Raw genomic sequence first — 22,732 nt, forward strand, 5'->3', positions numbered from 1 at the left:
CCCCCCCCCCCCCTCTCTCTCTCTCTGTCTGTCTGCCTCTTCTGTGCATGTGTGCTCTATCTCAAAAGAAATAAACTTAAAAAAAAAAATACAACCCAGTAACTCCATTGTTGTTTGCTGGGACGAACATGAGTTTGGAGTCAGAATCTGCCGGGACGGAAGTCCCAGATTGTCGTCTCCCCAGCTATGTGACCTTGGGCACGTTGGATAACTTTCAGACTATAATTTCCTCACTCGTGCCCCGGACACAGCACCTCCCTTGGAGGGTTTGAGGAGAAAATGAGACCCAGGAACCCATCTCTGTGATAACACCTTATGGTCAGCAAACGTTGGCTTCCTTTCTGCCCTTCTTTTGTATCTGGGGGAAAAACAGAAGAATCCGCGGCAAAACTGTCATTTAGTAAAATAATCAAGAGAGTAGTTAGAGAGAAGATAAGTATTCATATTAGCCACGACTGCTTATTAATGTATAATTTTCAAAGGTCTCCTTCTTCTGCTGGAAACGTCACATTGCTCGGTTCACAACGATATACCTTTGTCCAAATTCACTGAACTGTATACATAAAAAGGATTAATTTTAGCGTATGTAAATTGCACCTTAAAGAACTTGCCTTTACAAGAATTCTTAATGCTGATAAAGCGTATGAAAATACCCAGGCCTAGCATTAAGGGGAAATGTGCCCGATGTAGATGAAGAAAAAAACCCGTCATTTAAATATTTTGCTATTGGTATTTTTCTCCTTATTGCAAAAGATATACATGTGAATTCAGCAGGTGTCTCATGAATGCCTACTACGTGCCAGGCATTGTTTTAGGCTCCCAGGGAGGGAAAAAAAAGACCCTCCTCCTTCAAGGAGAAGGCCTTTAGTGGGGGACAGATAATAAACATGATAATCAAGCAAATTCCTTCACGTTGGGAAGGAGTTGAGCAGGGTAATGGAGTGGCGGTGTTGGAGGGAGGGGCTTTCAATTTGAGATAAGTCAGTGGTGGCAGACCTCATTAAGGTGACATTTGAGGGGCGCCTGGGTGGCTCAGTCGGTTAAGCGGCCGGCTTCGGCTCAGGCCAGGATCTCTCCGTCTGTGAGTTCGAGCCCCGCGTCGGGCTCTGTGCCGACAGCTCGGAGCCTGGAACCTGCTTCAGATTCTGGGTCTCCCTCTCTCTCTGCTCCTCCCTCACTCACACTCTATCTCTGTCTCTGTCTCTCTGTCTCTGTCTCTCTCTCTCTCAAAAATAAATGTTCAAAAAGAAAAAAAAAAGGTGACATTTGAGCAAGTGTGGGGACAGCTGTCAGGGAGGGTGGTCTGGCCAGAGCCAACACCAGACCCAAGATAGGAGTGGGCCTGGCAGGCGCGAGGAGGGGCTTGGAGACCAATTTTGGAAACAAACCCTCCTCGCTGGGCAGGGCAGCCCGGATCCCACCTGCTTACAGTTTCTAGTCTCATGACTGCCACAAAATGCCTGTCTCGTTCCAGTTTGCTATAACGAGACTGTATTTTTTTATATGTGCTGTCGTAACCTGTGTAATGTAACTTACTGCATACATCCCACCACGTTATTAAAATCATCCTTTGTGGCCCGATTTTACGGGCTTTGGCCCTTGTTTCATTCTTGGGCGTGCACTACTCATTGAACCGACACCCTGCTGTTCACCGCTGGGTCCTTCTAGAAGGCACTGTGGAGAGGTGGGGTGAGCTGGACAGCATAGGTTGTACCCACCCACCCTGCATGGCCGGCGAGACGCGGCCGAGCTGAGCCACAGCTAAAAGCATGGTGCCCGTGGGTCCAGACGTGCTGGGCACTTGGGATTTATTCTGTCTTTCCCGCTGCCTTTGCACTTCCCCCAGGCAGGTGTAAGGATAGCACTTGAGACTGTCACTGCCGTCCTGCTCCCAGGGAGGTGTGTTTCCCGACACCGAGGATTCCGGCGCCCGAGTGCCCGCCACACTGGATCCTGCTCCCCCTCGGCGGGCACGTCCCCTTCCGGTCCTGTCACGTGCCACTCTGAAAGCTCTGCAGTCCTCCTGGCCCACGTCCCAGCCCACCTGCTGGAAGCTTCCCTCCGGCTCGGCTCGCATCATCCCTCCAGCCTCCCAGGACGTGGTGCTTGGACGGTATCGGGCAGACGCCCACCTCTCTCCCTTCCCCCATTCAGCCCAAGCGCCGGGTTGGGCACCGAGGTACCAAAGGGATTCTGCGGAAGCTCTGTTCTGGAGAGCTGTCAGCCCAGTTGTGGAAGATAACCAGATCATGCAGAGAGCATCCCAGGTCCCTCCTGTAGGGCAGCGTGCAGGGGAGAGAGTGTCTGAGCAGCTTGCAGGGGAGGGGGGGCTGCTGGAGAGGAGACACAGGCCCAGCAGGCCTCCTCGCTTTGGGCCCAAGGCCTTCGCTGAGCCAGCTGGTCATTTCCTGGCCTGTGGCCTCATGTCAGCTGGGCTGTTGGGGGCCAGGACGACACTGGCTCTTTGGGGGTAACTTGTTTGGGTCCAGGGCTCTCCGTGATGGTTTGTGACCTGGCGGGATCCTGCGGGTGGATGCAGTTGTCTGAATTTCCCGGCAGATTCCAGTGTGAGCGCCGCACGTGCCTTGCCCACGGCAAAGTCCCCGAAGAAGGTGTCACCGGAGCGTCTATGCGGGGGCGCTGCCGTGGGCAGGGCGGGGGTGGATGGGTGTTTGCGTCCTCAGTACGACCAGCCCCCAGGCTTTTTCCAGCCGCGCCAGCCCTGCTGGGACAAGCCCGTGGGCACCTGGCTGCAGGCCTCTCTGACCGTGATCTACCCGGGCGCCTTTCACACGGGAGCTGGGGGCTCTGCCCGCAGCTGCCCACTGACTGTGTTGTGTCAGGGGAGTGCCTGGGGCCTAGGGCCTGAGGTCCCCACTGCCTGGGTGAGGGAGCTTCTCGGAAAGTCCCCGGCAAGGCTGCTCCCCCAGCCCACCCCTCTGCATTTCCTCTGTCTCTGTCTCCCTCTGCGTGTCTAACTCATTTGCATCTGTCTCTGTTTAAATGTCACCTCCTCCGAGAAGTCTTCCCGGATCCTTACGTAGGGCTGTAGGCCTCTCAGCGCGCATGCCTGCCAGCATCCTGCACTCGCTTTTCTCATGGCATGTGTCGCATTGCCCTGTAACCTCCTGGGCCACTTACGTGACCTCCTCGAAGGCAGGAATTGTTCCGAACACATAAGACAGTGCCCGCCGTCTGCTAAGAGTTCAGTTAAATGTGTTCCGAGTAAGTGAACGGATGCCCAAATAGCACTTCGGTTCCAGCTCAGAGACCATCACCCTGACAAGCAGGTCAAATGTGGGAGCCACTCGGCGTCTTGCTTGGCCCAGGTCACCTGCGTCACTGTATGTGCAAGACAGAGGCAGCCCCCGTCCGCGTGGGGGCTAACGGGCCAATGGGAAGGCCAGGCGGGGCGTCTGCTGCGTCTGTCTGAGGTGTCTGGGGCCCCTGAGGTAGGCCCTACCTGGGAGGTGCATCTAACTATGAAATACCAGGTAGACCCCGACCCAAGCAAACAGCCCCTTGTGGCTCCTTAAAAGATTCCTTGAAGGTTGAATGTTGCCCTTTGAACAGCAACGCAGGCCTGAGTTGTCTGAGCCCCGGGAGAAGTCTCCCCCAGGGTTCTCGAATCTCCCTTCTCACTCACACCAGCCTCCCACCTTCCCCAGCCCAAGTTTCCGGGTAGGGAGGGTAAAGTGACACCGCGGATGTGACACTCTCTCCAGACCGTAGCGCGCACTGTAGGGAGTGGATTGTTCCGTCCCCCTCGTGGTTTGGCACCCGGTGTAGACTCATCCTGCCGGGCAGGGCTAAGGGACTGCATTTGTCAGCCTGCCCCTCCTCCGCGGAACTTGGCGGGGGGTGGGGGGGGTGGGCTGACACTTCGAGGTTCCCTGTGCCAACAAAACCTAAGGTCAGCAGAGCTCTCTGATAGAACATTTGTGACTTCCGTCTGCAGAAAAGACCCCGTCTTGTGGGATCTTAAAAAAAGGGGGGGGGGCGGTTCCCAGAAGTAAACGGCCCCAAGCCAAGGGTCAGCTAGAGCAGAGGCCCCGGGTGGCATTCCTTGCCCCGCGAGGGTCGAGTGTAGCCTGTGGGTGCCTGCTGTCCCTGCCGAGGGCGGTCTCCACCAGCCAGCCGCAAAGGCTGTACATCTTGCTGCTTCTTCCCCGGCCACACAGCAGGCCCCTTGACACTCGAGGCTCGTCCCGAACAACCGAAACTCGGGTTTCCTAGAGCCCCTCCCTGTTGAAGAGAAGCGAGGGGGGTGTGGGCTGGCCTGTGCAAGACGTTCGGGAGCGGTGGGAGCTCGGGGTGGCTCTGAGCCCTGTCCGGACTCTGGTCCCTTATTTGGGAAGGAAGGGTGGGTGCTGCCTTCAAGGAGCTTCTCCCTCGCTGTGTCACCAGTTGTGAGGCAAACAAAGGCGTGACCAACAGGGGGATGCATTTGTGTCAGGGGTTCTGCCCTCGGTACTGTTGACAGTCTGGCTGCGTAATTCTTTGTTGAGGTGGGGAGGGCTCAGTCTTGGAGGGTTTGCAACGTCCTGGGTGCCAGGGGACGACCCCCCCGCGCCCCCGCTGTAATAAAAAATCCGCCGACCCTTCTGGATGTCCCAGGGGAGCAAAATCCCCGCCAGTTGAGAACCCCTGAATTATGTGTGTACGTGTGCACGCACACACACACACACACACACACACACGTGCATGCCTTTTTGTGAGTTGTTCTGGATGAGCAAGCCTGCTCGAGGGCCAGTATCAGCTTCCTGTTACTTGCCCACACACCTAAAAACAAATTTCCCTTCCATAAACAGCCAGATGGGCGACCACCGACCTCTACTCTCAGAGGGCAGAGGAGAGGAGAGGAGGGGGTCCCCACTTCGTTCCCCGCAAAGAGCTGGAAACCTTGTACAGACCCGGTTATGGAAGGACAGGGACAGAGGGACGAGGGCCGCCTGCTCATATCACACGGGACCACTAACTCTGCAAAGAGAAAGCTTTCACACCTCACGCAGACCTTGAGGCTCTGGGCCAGGCTGGGCCCCAGGTCGGCGGGTGGGGGCGGTGGGGAGGAAGATCTCAGTCCCTCTACTGTCCCTTCCCTTGTGGGCCCCAGACGCAGATCAGCAGATCCCAGCAACCTGGAGGGCTGTAAAAGCCAGCGCCGCCTGGAGTTCGGGGCCTCCCTGAGGGAAGGACCAGGCTGAGGTTCCCCTCCGCCAAGGGAGGGGGGTTCTCTGGGCACCCAGGGGGCGTTCTAGAACGGCAAGCAAATAGCTTGCCGGTGGGCCACAGCCTGGGACTGAGACAAACCTCACGGGCTCTCCTTCCCAAATGTGACGCGAGCTGAGCGGACTGGAATCAAAGGTGTAAAATTGGAGGCAAGAGGTATGCAAAGACCCAGCTGTGAGCGGCCTCTGCCGAGCACCAGTGCGTGAAAGTGCTTTGCAAATGTTCTTTGTTGCCATCCCCCAAAAACCCAGCAGAGCACCTGGGGCCCCAGAGGCGAGAACCTGACCCGGGGCTGCCCAGCCGCGCGAAGCTAGAAGCTAGAAGCTAGAAGCTAGCGGAGTTGTGATTGATCCCGCTGACTCTTCCCGGTGGCCTCGGCTCAGAAATGCAGTGTCCCAGGCTGAGCCCTGGAGACCGTGTGGACCCGGGAATCTGCATGCTAGCAAGCAGGCCAACTCTAGGCTTGTGTCCCTGCCGGGGACGGTGACTCAGACCCCGGAGGGGAGCAGTCAGGAGGCTGTGGGTAAAAGGCCAGTCCTTGGGCGCAGACGCGCTCAGCACAGCAGCCCTGCGTCGCCCAGGCCGGGCCGGGCTGTGATTTTCCATCGGATGCTGGGCTGATGTCACTCGTGGCTGCAGAATGGAGAGCAGCAGCGTGGGCTGGTCTCGGGCGAGAGCTGTCTGCAGGGGGTGACGGCAGAATCCGGTGTCTGGTCCGCAGAGCAGTGTCCCTAATAGAGTTCACTGAGCCTTTGGGGTGCTCGCCGTGCGGTGGCTGTTGCAGGACCCCGGGGGCTGCTCGTTTGTGGGGAATGAATAATTAATTTGCGTTTTCGGAGGACTCATCCCTTCACCGCAGATACGGCAGCCAAGCTCGTCATGCTCCGTGGGCTCCTGAGTGAGCGGCTTTAGCGGGAGAACTTGGCCTTAGTCCCCGCGGCCCTGGGCACCTGTTTCCAGGCTGTTGGTTGCAGACTGCGTTTCAGGAGAGCCAGACCTTCCCCCTCTCTGGACACTTTCTTTTCTGTCCGTGGGGAAATGACACTGTCTCCTGGCCTTGGGGTCTAGGGTCCACCGGAAACTAGGACACTAATACCCACAGGGCAGTGGAGTTCTGTCTTGGTGGGGCTTCGTTTCCGGTTTCCCGGTGTGGCCGGCTGCAAGCTGTGTGTGGTCACACCCCCCCTGGAAAAGGTCTGGTTGTCACAAGTGCCTGGGCCCGGGTCGTTCACCCCCGCTGCCCCCGGAGGTGTCTCCCGGACCGCAGCCTTCACACTGCCTTCCTTCCTGCCCAGCCTGTCCAAGCTGTTCTTCCTCCAATCCATTGCTAGAGAGCCCACCATGGCTCCCTACTGCCCAAAGCAAGGGGAAGCCCGATGTTCAAAGCCCTCCGTGGCCCGGCTCTGGCAGTCCTCTGCAGCCACACCTCACACCTCTCCCTCCTCTGAGCTGCCAGCCCCCAGATGCTTCAGGAAACGTTGACTGAGAGCCCACAGCACTCCTGGCGCTGTGCAGGTGGATTGCTGGGAGGCGGAGCACGGCTGGGCCTTGCGTCTAGAGGGGCCAGGAGCCCCAGCAGGTGGGTTACAGGCAGGCCACACAGACCTCCGGGGCCCCAGGAGCGGTGGGGAGCAGGGAGGCTTTGTGGGAGGGAGTCTCAGAATTTCTGGCATCTTTAACCTGCCGCACCTGGCGGGACTGGGGCCCGACTGTCAGGCCTTGAATGCCAAACCACGAGGGTCTGGGGGCTGTGGGATCACCGGGGGCTTCAGTTGAGCGGGGAGAAGCCGGCATCCGGAGCCCGGCCTGAGGAGAGCCCTCTGCAGGCAGGCAGCCTGGCCCGGAGCCCCTCTGTCCACCCACCCTTCCTGCCTCGGCACCGACCCCACCTCGGGCCCCGCCCGTTGCACTGCCTTCCAGCTTGATTGCTTAATTGCACTTAGATACTTGATTGGGCGGCTTTCCTTGCTCCTTTATCGATCCCCGAGGGCAAAGTTTGGTCTCTGGGCTCCATGTGGGGGATGGGGAAGCAGAGCCTGCAGGCCAGGTGGCCTCAGTGGGTGCCCGCGCTGCCTGGCCGTGGGACCTTGAGAACGTGGCTTGCTGTTGGTTTCTGAGCCTCAGTTTCCCCATCTGTCGTCCCCCAAGAGCGGGACGAGGTGTGGATGTGCCCAGAGGTCCTGAGGCAGAGCCTTGCATGCTGCGCTTAGACTCCAAGTTCACGCGTACGGCCTTGAAGAGCGCCCATGTGATTCATTGCTTTCTGTGGTTCTCGACGCTCAAGAGCAGGAAGCAGGCCCAGAAGGAGATGACGTGGCCAGGGCCACACAGCGGCACATCAGAGTCCGAATGTGACATGCTTTGGGCCACTTGCCCGTGAAGGGGTGCTCAGTACCCCTCCACTCCACTGCCCCTGGTGCTCTGAGAATCTGCTGTCCTGGTGGCCTCCAGGCGGGCCCAGGGACACCCTGTCAGGGAGGAGGTCTCCTGTCCTCTGCCGCCCAGCCGTGGCCACAGTGGTTGAGAGAAGAGGGGCCTTTAGGGTGGCAGGTGCAATAAGGGTGCCCCTCACCCCCCCCCCCGCCCCACCTGAGCCAAGATGCACCTGTGCTACAAGGCACAGCCCATGTGTCCCCTGGTGACACCTTCCTTGGATCCTGCTTACAATGACACGCCCTCTTCCCCTCGCCCTACCTCACTTACAGTATGTGGCATGATCCACGCACAAGGGCAGGGCTCTGGGTCTATGAGCTCTCTGCACCTGGATGGCCGTCGGCTCCCGGGCCGCTGGGTGAGTGGACGGAGGGACGCATGGCAGAGAGGCAGGTGGCCTGGACAGAGGCTGCTCCCACCTCCAGTCGAGGACCAGGCTCCCTCCTGGAAGGAACGGCTGCCTTGAGTGGGCAGCACTGGTGAGACAGCAAGTGGGACAGTTACTGTCCCCAGTTGGGGTCGGTAGCCCATGCTCTCCTCCTCTTCCTGGCCCTGTGGCTCCAGGCAAGACCCTCAACTTCTCTGGGCCTCGGTGTCGTCATGCATGAAGTGGGGAAAGCCTGCGCCCTTGGCCGCTGTTTGCCGTTCACCCACTGTGGAATTCCTGTGCCCTCCTGCCCCACCGGCTTTCGAGGACAAGGGCGATATTGACAGCTTGTCCCGAACCTTTTCTATTTCCTCCAACATCATTTTTTTTTTTTTTTAAGTTTTACTTATTTTGAGAGAGAGAGAGAGAGAGAGAGAGAGAGAGAGAGAGAAGATCCCAAGCAGGCTCTGCACTGTCAACACAGAGCCCAACGTGGGGCTCGAACCCGTGAACCGTGAGATCATGACCTGAGCCGAAATCAAGAGCCGAAATCAAACTGACTGAGCCACCCAGGCGCCCTCTACCAACATCATTATTAACGGAGCACTCAGAACATTTAAGGGAGAGAGTCCTGTGGCCCAGCTCAGGGGACGGGTGACCAGCAAGGGGACACGCAGCCTGAGCACCTGGAACCTGAGTCCCCCTGGGAGGTTGGGCTGGCTCCTCCCCGGCGCCGTGCTCTTGGGCGAGGCCCTACTTGCCCAACGGCAGAATCGACAAGATGCACGGGTTTCCCTCTTCTTTTTCTTTGTTATTCTTCTCTGCAGCTGAACCTTTTCCCTCCCGAGTGAAATCGTGGGCGGAGGTCGATGTACGGGGCAGGCGAGGTGGCCCTGCAGGGTGGAGGGAGGACTGGCTGCTGGGGCCCAGGCTTTCTAGGGGCCCCTCTGCTGCAGAGATGCAAGGCTTGTTCCCGGGCTGGGACAGCGGACAGTGGGTGTGTCTGTGGGCACAACGTGCCCCCAAATAGATACTGTGGATCAAGTTCAGGTTTCTGCTCTCCACCTCCCTGGGGCCCTCTTGTGTTTCTCCTGTGTTTCCCCTGCGGCTGCCTCATTGTTGTGATGTTGGCAAAGGCTTGCTTTTGCTTCCTTCTCTGTCCGGAACAGGATGCGCCTCAGACGCTGAGAGCATTTCTATGGCCTCTGGTCCAGGGGTCGGTGGCATCGGAGGGGGGCGGGGGGGCGGGCATGGGGGAGGCAGGTGGCAGCGGCCAGGACTCAGGAGGTTCCAAGCATTTTGTGAATGGGCAATGAGCCATTTTATTTTCTTTCCGGGAGAGTCAGGAGCGAACAAACCTGAATTTTATGTCTTAAGACAATGCAGCACGTTCGAGGGTTGGAGAATCTCAGAGACCTCACTTCTCTGCTGCCTCTTAGTCCAAGGTTCTTATCACCTCCTTTTCCCCCGTGCCTGGTATCTCTGGTTTTCAAAATTCTTCTGCCACAACTGTGCTTAAAATGAAATGCAATTTTTTCTTTCTTTCTTTCTTTTTTTTTTTTTTTTTTACCAAAAGGCTCAGGTAGGAAAATCAAAAGACCCCTAAATGCTAAGCAGTTTGGAATAGGAAAAAGTCTGAAATTCCAGCTGGATCCATTTTCTGAAATGTATTTCGTGTAATCTCGCCCCACGGTTACACAGTGAGAATAAGATTTCCCCAGCTGCACACACCGGGGGGAGTCAGGCGTATTGTTATCCTCCCTTCAAGATTTAGCACAGAAATCTTAGTCACAAATATTGCAGTTAAATAAATCAGTCGTATGTTAAAGGAATCCTGCAGTCAGGAAACCAATTTAACTTTGTGAAAGGAAGTCATTTGCACATTTACGTGACCGCGGGGCATCTCTTACCCGTTACATTTTGTGAGGCACAGCACCCCAGACGAATTTTCCTTGGAAGACAGTTTGGGGAAGGCTGTCTCTAATGAAAGAAGGAAGATGAGGACATTTAAAGGTCCTTCAGCAGAACAGTGAAACCTGGAGGAAGATGAGATTCTGTCTTACTTTCTGAAGAAGAGCAAGCATCTTCCATCAGTTCAGACTCTGTCGAAAGGGCTAGAAAAAACTGTTTCAAAGTGGGTTAAAGCACAGAAGGGAATTTAAAATTTTTTGATGTTTATTTTTGAGAGAGAGCTAGAGAGAGAGGGAGAGAGAGAGAGAGCGAGCGGGGGAGGGGCAGAGAGAAGGGAGACAGAATCCGAAGCAGGCTCCAGGCTCTGAGCTGTCTGCACAGAGCCCGACGTGGGGCTCGAACCCATGAATTGTGCGATCATGACCTGAGCCGAAGTCGGACGCTTAACCGGCTGAGCCACCCAGGCGCCCCAAAAGCAAAGAAGGGAATTTAATATTTCACAACACCGAGGAGTCCGGGGTGGACTGGGTTAGGACACTGCCAAGGTACCTGCACCCCCATGCTGCCCCCTGTTCTCGGGGAGCCCCGTGTGCTGTCTGGAAGCCCATCCCCTGGGGCAGGGCAGCTGATGGCGGTGGGAATCTCCAGCCATTCCTGTTGTCGGGACAGATGGCCGTGGGAGAGAGGGAGAGGGCTCCCTCTGTGGTGGAAAGACAAGGGGGCCCGCTTTGGGTCCAGCGAGTTGGGAATGGGGGCAGCGTGGACCCTTAAGAGGAACTGAAGAATGTTGCTGTTAGAAGACAGAATGGATGCTGGGGGGCGGGGACACACAACCAAAATGACAGAATGATCTCTAGGGCGTTTCCCTGGTCCGTTTTCCTTCGTGCTGGGGGTGCTGGGCGTCAGGGGTGGGGAACCAACTCTTAGAACATGCGCTAAAGATCTGAACGCTGACCCTGAGAGAGGCAGACAGGAGGAGTGGGGTGGGGTGTTGGCCGGGTTCCCCTACTGCACCGGACAAGTTCGAGAGAGACTCATTGTTGGCGGGCGGACAGGAAGGCAGAGGCTCTTGGAAGAAAGAGTATGTCTGGCTGCTGAACCCCCTTGGCTTGGAATGTGGCCTTGGTCGTTGGCATGAGTGGGAACCCCCTGAGGGCGACCCCAGCCCTCCTTCTTCTCCTTCCAGCTCTCTGAGAATCTCTGTGTCTACACATGATCACACGACCCCTGGCCTCTGCGGCTTGGTCCTAAGATGCTCCTTATTTCCGGTGCCGGCTGAGAGGTGGCACAGAGTCCCAGGTGGTTGTCCCAGTGCCTCCAATTCTCCCCACCCACGGCAGTCGTGGCATGCAGCTTCGATCGTGCGTGTGAATTCCTTGTCTAACCCTGACCCCCTTCATCCATTCTCCCGGCTCCCCCACCCATCCCCACCCCGCCATTTGTGTTTTGTGACCGGAAAGTAAGCCCTTGGAAGGCAGGGTGCTCGACAACAGTCGGGTGTCCCCAGTGCCCGGCACAGAGTCGCCCCTTGTGACGTTCAGTCTAGTTGCTGAGTGGCTGGAATCGTGGGGCAGGCAGGCTGGGCGCTGGAGACGCAGGGTCCTTATCCTGTGAAAATTCGCGTCGCTGGGGGCCTCTGCGGACGTGATCGGGTGGGGAAGATGAGGTGCCGAGAGGTTGGCCAGCCTGGCGGAGGTCAGGGCCTGAAGTGGCCTGCTCTCTTCCCGTTGTTCCGCAAGTGACCGGTCCCGCACGGAGTGTTCAATGGAGCCTCCCCCAGACGGGACCGCGTGCACATCCTGGGGGGCTGCCCCCCGCTCCCTGCAGTGGGTTGGATCTCCCCCTGACTCCAGAGAGATCCAGAGAGCTTGTGTCCACGCGTTCCCCACCCCCCGCAATCTGGCATACACCTGAGCGTCCCCCACGGGGCCGTGGGCTCCTCAGAAGTGGGACTGTCGTGCCTGCACCTGACCCTCGTGTGGGGCACTCCGCATGCGAGTCGAGTGCGTGCTGTGTCGGGGGTGGGGGCCTCCGAGGCCGGTGTGCAGCGTATTCCTGGGGGCCGTGTCCCCAGATTCGAGGCCACTGGGTTCTGGTGTAGGTGCGGTGAGGGGAGCTGAGGCACCAGCAGTGGGAAGTGTGCTCCCGTGGGTCTGCTCTTTGCCCTGCTGCTCTCGGGGGCACGGAGGTACCGAGACACTGACTTAGGGTCCTTTTTTAAAAATGTTAACAGCTAGGGAGGGGCCCCTGGGTGGCTCGGCTCAGGTGGTGAAGCGTCCGACTTCCGCTCAGGTCACGATCTCCCAGCGCGTGAGTTCGTCCCAGCGTCGGGGTCTGTGCTGATGGCTCAGAGCCTGGAGCTGCTTCGGATTCTGCGTCTCGCTCTCTCCCTGCCCCTCCCCCGCTCGCGCTCTGTCTCTCTCTGTCTCTCAAAAATAAATAAAGGTTTAAAAACAATTTTAAATGTCAACAGCTTTATTGAGATGTAACTCAACATGCCATGTAATTCACCCATTTAAAGTATGCAATGCAGGGGCGCCTGGGTGGCTCAGTCAGTTAAGCGTCTGACTTCAGCTCCGGTCATAGCCTCATAATTTGTGGGTTCAAGCCCCGCATCGGGCTCTGTGCTGGGCAGCTCAGAGCCTGGAGTCTGCTTCAGATTCTCTCTCTCTCTCTCTCTCTCTCTCTCTCTCTTTCTCTCTCTCTGTCTCTCTGCCCCTCCCCCCTCATACTCTGTCCCTCAAAAATGAATAAATGTTTAAAAAAATGCAATGCAGTGGTTTTTAGTACATTCACACATATGTGCAACCGTCACTGCAGTCAATTTTAGAATATTTCTATCATCCTGAAAGGAAACCCCATACCCTTCAGCTACCCCCTTCCTATCCTCCCATCCCCCAGCCCTAAGAAACCACAAATCTACCTTCTGTCTCTATAGATTTCTTGTTCTGGACATCTTACGTAATGGAATCAGGCCATATTTATCCTTTTGTGTCTGGTCTCTTCGCTTAGCGTAGTAGTTCGAGGTTCATCTGTGTTGTGACATGTGCCAATACTTTGTTTCTTTTCGTGGCTGAATAATATTCTACCGTAGAAATATAACCATATTTTGTTCTCATGCATGTGTTGAGGGACATTGGTGTTGTTCCCACCTTTTGGTTATTATGAACAGTGCTGCTGAGAACGTTGCGTAAGAGTCTGTGTGTGCCCGTATGTTTTCATAGCTCTTGGGCGTATGTATACTCAGGAACTGAGTTTCCGGGTTACCGGAACATATGATAAACCATGCGATAAACATATGATAACCGTATGTTTAATCACTTGAGAAACGGCCAGACTGCTTTCCAAAGCACTGAATTCCCAACAGCAATGTGGGTTTTGATTCTCCAAATCCTTGTCGGCACTTGTATCGGTCTGACTTTTTGATTCCAGAAATCTTAGCGGGTACCAAGCGGTATCTTACTGTGCTTTTGATTTGTATTTCTCCAATAACTAATGATGTTGAGCATCTTTTCGTGTGTTTTATTGGTCCTTTATATATCTTCTTCAGATACATGTGTATTCGCATCCTTTGCCCATACTTTAGTTGGGTTATACGTCTTGCTATTGAATTGTAAGAGTTCTTTATATATTCTAGATACAAATGCTTTATCAGTAAACTTATTTGCAAATATTTTCACCCATTTTGTGGGCTGTCTTTTCGTTTTCTTGTCTGTGTCCCTGAAAGACAAGCCGTCCAATTTATCTTATCTGGTCGTTTGGGCTTTTGGTGTCCTGGCTAAGAATCCTTTGCCAAATCCAAAATTAATGAAGATTTAGCCCTATGTGTTTTTTTTTTTTTCCTAAGAGCTTTATAGATTTAGCTTTTACATTTAGTTCTCTGACCCATTTTGAGTTAATTTTTGTATACGATGTGAGGTGGGGGCCCAGCTTCATTCTTTTGCGTGTGGCTTATCCAGTTTTGTCCCAGCGCCATTTGTTGAGAAGATATTCTTTCCCTATCTTGGCACACTTATTCAACATCAGTTGACCAAAGATGTGTGAGTTTATTTATGGATTCCTGGTTCTGTTTCATTGATCTGTATGTCTGTCCTTGGGCCAGTACCACACGGTCTTGGTTATTACTGATTTGTAGTAAGTTTTGAAATTGAGAGGTGAGTCCTTATGTTGTCCTCCTTCAGGATTGTCCTGGCTATCCTGGGTCCTTTGCCATTCCATATGAAATTTATTTATTTTTTTTTAATTTTTATTTAGAGAGAGACAGGTGCACAAATGGGGACCAGCGGGTAGAAAGAGAGAATTCCAAGCAGGCCCCATGCTGTCAGTGTGGAGCCCGATGTGGGGCTCAAACCCACTAACCGTGAGATCGTGACCTGATCTGAAACCCAAGAGTTGGACACTTAACCAACAGAGCCACCCAGGCACCCCCCCCCCCCCGACCCATGTGAAATTTAGAATCAGCTTGTCAATTTCTGCAAAGAAGTAAGCTGGGATTCTGATGGGGCGATGTACTGAATCTCTACATAAGTTTGGGGAGTGTTGCCATTTTAACGATGTTAAGTCTTCTGATCCATGAACATGGGATATTTCCCCAATTATTTAGATTTTCTTTTTTTTTTTTTCTACAATATTTTGTAGCTTTCCAAGTATAAGTTCTGTACTTCTTTTGTTAAATTCGTTCCTGTTCTATTCTTTTTGATGCTCTTGCTAATGGAATTGTTTTTAAAAAAAATTTTAAATGTTTATTTATTTTTGAGTGAGAGAAAGAGAGAGAGCAAGCAGGGGAGGGGCAGAGAGCGGGAGACGCAGAATCCAAACCAGGCTCCAGGCCCTGAGCTGTCAGCACAGAGCCCAACGCGGGGCTCGAACTCACAGACCGTGAGATCACGACCTGTGCCGAAGTCGGACGCTTAAACGACCGAGCCATCCAGGCGCCCCTGGAATTGTTTTCATAATTTCATTTTTGGATTTTTCATTGCAAATGTATAGAAATACAGCTGAGTTTTGTATATTGATCTTATCTTATTAATGTAGTACATCATATCAATAAAATGAAAAGCAAAAATCAGCAATCTTGCTGAACTGTTCATTTTTTTAGTGGAAGCTTTAGGATCTTCTATATATAAGGTAATGACATTCTGCAAATAGAGATAGTTTTATGTCTTCTTTTCTAATCTCACACTTCTTTCTCTCGCCTTATTGCCCTGTTTAGAGCCTCTAATATACTGCTGAATAGCAATGGTCACGGTGGGCATCGTTGTCTCACTCCTGATCGTAGGGAGAAAGCATCCAGTCCTTTACCATTGACTATGATGTTAGCTGTGAGATTTTTTTTTTTGTTTTTTTTTAATGTTTACTTTGTTTTATTTTTGAGAGAGAGCGAGCAGGGAAGGGGCAGAGAGAGAGAGAGAGGGAGAGAGACACAATTCTAAGCAGACTCTGCACGGTCAGCACAGAGCCCCACATGGGGCTCGAACCCATGAACCGTGAGATCATGACCTGAGCCGAGATCAAAAGTCAGGTGCGTAACCACTGAGCCACCCAGGCACCCTAGCTGTGAGGTTTTTTTTTTTTTTTTTTTTTAACAGATAACTCTAGTTCCCTTCTACTCCTGGATTATTTAGTGTTTTTATTTGAAACCGTGTTGGATTTTGTCAAGTACTTTTTCTGCGTCACTTGAGAAAAGCCTGTGATTTGTGCTTTTTATTTTATTGATATGATGTACTACAGGCGTTGATTTTCAGATGGTAAACCAACCTTGCATTCCTGGGATAAATCCCACTTGGTCATGACGTATAATTCTTTTTATTCTTTATGTTGCTAGTATCTTGTTGATTTTTAGTGGGGGGGAGGGGTTGCATTCATGTCCATTAGGGCCGCTGATCTCTATCTTTCTTCTCTTGTGAAGTTTGTCTGCTTTTGATGTCCGGGCCAGTACCTGCTTTATAGGACAAGTTGGGAAGTGTTCCCTCTTCTTCTGTTTTTTTTGGATGAGTTTGTGAGAATTGGTATTGATTCTTGAAATGTTTATAGAAGTGGGCAGTGAAGCCATCTGGGTCTGGGTTTTCCTGTGCGCGAGTAATATTTTGATTACGAATTCGAGCTCTTGCCTGCTTATAGGCATTTCGGATTGTCTCTTTCTTTCAGATCTTCCAGATTTTTCTGGAGTAGGTTTTGGTAGCGTATGTCTCTCTAGTGGCTTAGATCCTGATGATCATGTTCTTTGTGGCCTTTCAGTCCTTGTTGGCATTGACTGAGTTCTCCCTACGTGCCAGGCATCTTTCTGTGCATTAGCTCATGCAGTTTTTATACACCGTTGATCAACTAGGTAGCGTTATTACCATCTCCACTCCACATACCTAGAAACTGAGGCAGAGAGAAGTTCACTAGTGGGTCAGGGTCACACAGCCAGGCAGTAGAGGGAACAGTAGAGCTAGGATTGGAGCCCGGGTGGGGGCGCCTGGGTGGCTCCGTCGGTTAAGCGTCCGACTTCAGCCAGGTCACGATCTCGCGATCTCGCGGGATCTCGTGATCTCGCGGTCCGTGAGTTCGAGCCCCGCGTCGGGCTCTGGGCTGATGGCTCAGAGCCTGGAGCCTGTTTCCGGTTCTGTGTCTCCCTCTCTCTCTGACCCTCCCCCATTCATGCTCTGTCTCTCTCTGTCTCAAAAATAAATAAACATTAAAAAAAAAAGGGATTGGAGCCCGGGTGGTCTGGCCACACAGCCGTCTATGCTGTCCCTCTCCCTGCTCTCCCGAGGCCCTTCTGTGTGCTAGAAGCTGGGAGGACAAGAATAGGTCAGGCCTGGTCATTGCCCAAGTCACCGCCCAGACACCCCAACCTACGAGAAGGAGGTGTCTTATGTCTGGCGTGAGCAAGGGGCTGGGGAAGTTCTATGTCTCCTCTCTCCCAAGTGCTCAGCAGAAGCGCCTCCCAGAGAACCTTAACCCAGGATGCTGGTGCCCCACCCGGCACGAGTTTGGAGCCGGGGGATCGTGCCCAGTACGTCTGGATCCCCCAGGCCTCTGCAGTTATCTTTCCCGGAGAGGAAGAGGCAGACCGCTTGGGGCGCAATCGCTAGGCAGAAATCAGGAGCGACCAGACATCACTCCACATAATTATTTCTGCATAATGACTTCTGCTACTTGATTCAGTCTTGGGCGACGACTGTAATCTTTATCTGTCACAGGAAAGCTGGCGGCCGGGGAGCCCCTGTGGCTTAGCGATAGAGCCAGGAGGAAATTTGCCATTTGAGTTCGTGGAGTGTTCCCAAGCAGCTGGGGAGCCAGAGAGCCCTCAAGGCCTCTGGACTGATGGACCCTCCTTCTGCTGGGAAGCCTGGTGTCGGAGCTGGCCCAGCCTCTGAGGGCATGCAGGCCCCAGGCTTTTGTCACGGCTTGGGGAAACGGAATGGCAGAGATGACAGGGCGTGGCCAAGTCACAGGGCCGCTCAGCGGCAGAGGCCCGCCGGGACCAGACCTCTTCCCTGCTCTCCTGCCACCCAGTACTTTCCCCAGGAGAGCTGGCGCGTGTCCCAGTGAGACAGGAGGAACTGTGGTAGAAGGCATCTGTGCGGACTGGAGATGTTCTCGTCTGGCATTCGGGGCACGGGGCTGGTCACCGAGCGCGTCGGCTGTTCGGGACTGACCCTGGGAGGCTGGAAATGGCGGGGCCTTTGTAGTCCACAGCCAGCTGACCTGCACCCAGGCGAGGTGTGGTAGCATTGATCACGCACTTTGGCCGTGGGGTGTGTCCTGGAGGGCAGGGTCCCGCGGAGAGGGGTGTGGGCTGGGGGAGCGCCTACTCGGGCTCCAGAGCCCCCCTGACCGCCGGGGGCTCGCTCACTGCATTCCCACAGTCTCCTATAAGCCCCTGTAATTCATGAGGGCGTCTGGAAAGCACAGAGCATGGGTTTAGGGATTGGCATTTTGGGCAGCCATCCTGCTTCGGCTCGTGGAACTGTGGCCAGGGTCCCTGAGTGTGTTTGCTCCTCTTGTCAACTGAGGGTTAGAATGGGCTTTCCCTGCTAGGACCGTTAAAAGGGCAGGATCATAAAATGATGACTGGACACAAAGCTTCTAGCACATCCTGCTGCCAGCCGTTTACCGGGTTTCACAAAGGTGACCTTGGGGAGGACCTTTGACCCTATCTGGGGCTTGACCTCCTTGAGTGTCAAAGCCGGCTTACCGAGTGCAAGATAACTTCGCTAAGATCGTCGATTTGAAAGTGTCTTTTAAAACTATGGGACGTGGGTCGCCTGGGTGGCTCAGTCGGTTGAGCGTCCAACTTCGTCTCCGGTCACGATCTCACGGTTTGTGGGTTCGAGCCCTGCGGCAGGCTCTGTGCTGACAGCTCGGAGCCTGGAGCCTGCTTCGGATTCTGTCTCCCTCTTTCTCTGCCCCTTCCCTGCTCACACGCTGTCTCAATCTCAAAAATAAATAAAGAATTTAAAAAAGTCCCTAAAGAGGACTTTTAGGGCAGTAAAACATCTCTGTATGATGCTGTAATGGTGGATATACATCATTATATCCTTGTCGAGACCCCCAGAGCATCCACCACCAAGAGTGAACCCTAATGCAAACTATGGATTGGGAGTGATAAAGTGTGTTTGTGTGCGTTCACCATCTGTAATAAACATGCCCCGTCTGTAGTGGGGCGTGTTGATCGCAGGGAAGGCTGTGTGTGGGGGGCACAGGGGTGTCGGAACTCTGTGCTTTCTGCTCCAATTTGCTGTGAACATGAGACTGCTCTAAAAATAAAATAAAGTCTCTTTTGGGGTGCCTGGGTGGCTCAGTCGGTTAAGCGTCCGACTTCAGCTCAGGTCACGATCTCGAGGTCCATGAGTTCAAGCCCCACGTCGGGCTCTGGGCTGATGGCTCAGAGCCTGGAGCCTGCTTCCGATTCTGTGTCTCCCTCTCTCTCTGCCCCTCCCCCGTTCATGCTCTGTCTCTCTCTGTCTCAAAAATAAATAAAAAAACGTTAAAAAAATTTTTAAAAATAAAAAAAATAAAGTCTCTTTTAACAAATTCACATTATATAATGAAATAAAGTATATACACAAAGTACCGTGTGTGTGTGTGTGTGTGTGTGTGTGTGTGTGTGTGGTGCTCCCTAAAAGCACAGTGACCTTCCAGTGAGAATTTCTGATGGGAAGACGATATATGGCTTTTCTCTTCCATGTCTTAAATCCCAGCCCTGAACTTAAATAATGTAATCGGCACGTACGTTCTGTATTGCTGCGACAGGGTAGAATTTTAACGGAGCGAAGTGCACTCTGCTTTCAATAATGTCCATGTGATGAGTTTGGGGGCACTCACTGGTCAAACACCGATTATTTATTGAGCGCCTGTTGCGTACCGGCAGCACAGAAGTGAAGACAGTGCCTTCCCGCCCTCCTGGAGCTCACGGTCCATGGGGAGCAGATCCAGCCCTTTATTTCGCAGGAGCAAAGGAGCGAGGGGGGGCCCCCCGGGTACCTGCACGGCCCGGGGGCCCTGTTTTCTGGGGGTGAAGGAGCTACTTGGCTCCGGTCCTCGGGACCACTGCAGTGAGGGCATATAAACGGTGACCATTGTAGGAGATGACCGTGTGTTCTGAGAAAATAGCCGAGAAACGTGTTTGGATCGGGAAGACAAATGGGTTGGCAGGTGCGGAGACAGCGTGAGAGGGCACTGGAGATCAAGAAGGAGCCAGCCGGGGCGGGGGGGGAGGCCGTGTGGCCCCGGGTGTGAGAGCCCAGGACTGCCTGGGCTCTGTTCTTGCTCTGCCACAGTTTCCCCATCTGTACTAAGGTGATGCCCACCTCATAGGTTGATGGGAGGATTAAATAGGTTAGCGCAAATAGATGATGCACAGAAAACTTTTCGTACGGCACCTGGCAACGGGCAGTTGGTGGCCACGAGGATGTTATAATTACACTTCATCGTCATGTACAGGGTGCAGCCGAAAGGGGTGAAGGAGGAGGTCGGCCGTCAGTGAGCCACGCATGCAGGGTGTTTGGAATGTGCCAGAAACTGGTGGTGGTGGTTGAAGGCGGGGATTGGTCGGGGCACCCAGGATGCCCGTGGTGCGTGGGCGTGTCTTTCCGTCGTGACCCTGTGACTCCGGGAACCGTTGGCTAGAGGTTGGCGATGCCATCTGACCTTTCTTGCGGGTAGGACGGGAGCTTGGCTGGTGGAGCCCCCGTGAGCCCACCCCGTGCGCAACCCTCAGGGCCCTTACGGTGACCCTGTGGACCAGAGCGTCGGGTCGGGCCGCAGGCGGCGTGGTGACGGGCCGCAGTGACTCAGTGATGCAGCCAGAGCCCGAGCCCCGGGTGTGCAGACCACAGAGGCCGTGGCCAAGGGCCACACCCGGCGTTTGCGCTAGCTTGTGATAGCCGGTGACCTCACCCAAGGGGTGGCCGGGGTCCCACTGGGAGACTCGTCCCATCAGTATCGTGGGGACTTTCCTCCCTCCCAGTGCTCATGGCCCCTGGCCTCAGTGGCTCCCAGGAACCCAGGGCTTTCCTGTGCTTAGTGTGGGGCTTGCAAAAGCTATAGTTCCCCCCGGTAAGTGCACAGAAGCAACCGGAAAGGCAGTGGGCTCTGGGCCAGGGGTGTCTGTACCCTAAGTGACCTGTTGTTCCTCCCTTCCAGGGCATGGTCTAGCGGCCCAGACAAGGACGTGGAACCAGCCCCCGGAGTTTCTGGTCCCGGCCGTCTCCGCCTCCGCTTGGCCTTGGGTAAGTCACTTTGGGAGGTCACGTGGGTCTGGAAGCAGGTGAGGACTGGTGGGCGGGGAGGGGGGGGTTCTACCACTCTGTGGGGTCCTGCCTGCGGCTGGCGGACGGGGATTTCACCCAGCTCAGTGGGAAGAGCAGGGAAGACCAGAAGTCGGGGAGCAGGGGGACAGCCTGCCCAGGGCACCTGAGGTGGTCAGGAACCTGAGGCTCTGAGATGGAAGGAACCCACCCAGGTCCCGTGATCAGCTCGGTTCTCGCCCTAAGCTGGCCCGTCTTTCTCGTAGGTCCTTTGACCTCGGGTGCTTTGATTTGGGAATGTATCCAGTGACGGGAATAGGGCATTCCCGAAAGCTCCCACCTCCTAGGTCCTGCCCACCTCCCCCTCCCACAGAGGGAAAAGAGCTGCCTTCCCAGGGCCCCGGGGCCGAGCCTCCCCACCCCCACCTCCCTTCGCCCCCAGCCCTCCCCATGGTCCCACTGGGGCCTCTGAAAGCTTGGTACAAACGCTGCCCCTTTCTCTGGCCCCAGCTGTGTCCTTCCAGGCTTTCCTCTGCCCTCTCGTGGACTTCCCCCAGCCCCTCCACTCTGCCGCCCTTCCCGCCTCCCCAAAAGACTGACCACGGGAACCCCTTTCTCGCTCACAGCCCCGTGATCCTCTTGTCCACCAGCACGGCAAAGCCCTGACCAGGCCCGGCCCCCCGGACCCAGAGCCCAGCTGCTCTCCCCTCAGTCAGGGGGTCAAGTCCACAGTAATTAGCATGACCTGCCAGCTCTTGGTCTCTTTGAATCCACCACCCTCCTGGCCCCATCTCAGGCCACCGCCTGCTTTGGGTTCTAGGCAGGAGCCCGGGGAAGCAAAATGCCTGTAATGTTCGAACGCCGTCCTGACCCCAGGGCTGCACCCGTTACCTGTCCTCTGTCCTCTAGAGGCACTCTGGAGGGCTCCTGTGCCACCTGTTGGCTCCCCCGCCAGGAGGTGCTGGCTGGGCACTGAACAAGCCCTCCTGAGGGCCCAGGTCCCCGCTGCCTCTGCTGTGGCGTCTGTCGCTCTTGCCGGGCTCCGTGTTCGGCTCTGTTCCCGAGTGAGGAAGCAGGTGGTGAGTGGGAGAAAGGCCTCTGGCTTTGGGTTTGTGTCCTCCAGATCCTACTGGGTGCACTTAACAGCCTCCCCAAGTCCAAGTCTCCTCTGTAAGAGGATTAGTCACACCTCCCTCTTGGGGTGGTTGTAAGAGTGGAGGCCGGCGGGGGTGGGGGTTGGGGGGGAGCCTCAGCTGCCTCACAGCCCTTCTTCCTCTTCCTCCTCCCCGGCTTCTGGTAATTATGACAGTGTCTGTCATTAGTCATCGGCCCTGCCCTGCCCTGCCCTGCCCACCCCAGTGCTGTGAGCACCAGCTGAGGCCAGGGGTGTGGGGTCTGTTGCCAAAGACAGAAGGAGGCAGCACGGGGGAGGGGCCAGGCCCAGCCCGGGAGAGCCCACCTTCTAGATCCTAGAAGCATGTAATTCTCACCTTCCCACCCAGAAGGAATCCCCTTTAACGCTCAGCCGTGAGGCTAAGATTTGGACCCCAGACCTATTGAAGTGTGCGTATTTCCACCCTAATAAAGCCCCTTAAGGTTGCTGGGTGCCCAGCACGACAGCCAGCGTGCCCGAGGGGGCAGCAAGGCCGGGAGGCAGGTGCCAGGCTGCTGCTTCCCTTCGAGCGGACGTGAGCGTTAGCAGGTCAGACCGGCAGACTCCCAGCAGCCCCCAAACGTTGTCGCTTTCAGACCAGGCCCAGACACCCCTGTACTTCTCCTTGCTGACTGTCCCCCGAGGAAGCCCGCATCCCCCGGGTGGGGGGGGGGGGCTCCGCCTCGCTTGTGTGGATGTTGGGGGTGTGCCCTCTGCCTTGGTCTTCCTGAGGGAGGAGTGTTTCTCCCACCACCCTGCCCTTCCTTCTCTCATCCGTCCTGTTCCCCCTTGTGAACGTGCTCCCAGGGTTGGGACCATGCTCCTGGGGGTTGGGACCGTGTTCCCTGGGATTGGGACCATGCTCCCAGGGGTTGGGAGCGTGCTCCTGGGGGTTGGGAC

At 55.1% G+C, this 22,732-nt stretch overlaps 1 protein-coding gene across 1 annotated transcript in view; it reads left to right on the forward strand.

The window, feature by feature from the left end:
- HPCAL1 (hippocalcin like 1) overlaps nt 1-22,732 on the forward strand; it is a 105,121-nt gene that overhangs the window by 60,988 nt on the left and 21,401 nt on the right. The window contains exon 2 of the mRNA XM_040496054.1: nt 20,576-20,661. The gene's annotated coding sequence lies outside the window, so the exon portion shown is untranslated. The remainder of the gene's footprint in view (nt 1-20,575; nt 20,662-22,732) is intronic.

The sequence above is a fragment of the Herpailurus yagouaroundi genome, unplaced genomic scaffold (genome assembly GCF_014898765.1).
Source record: "Herpailurus yagouaroundi ecotype Mexico unplaced genomic scaffold, PumYag 188, whole genome shotgun sequence".
Classification (NCBI taxonomy): domain Eukaryota; kingdom Metazoa; phylum Chordata; class Mammalia; order Carnivora; family Felidae; genus Herpailurus; species Herpailurus yagouaroundi.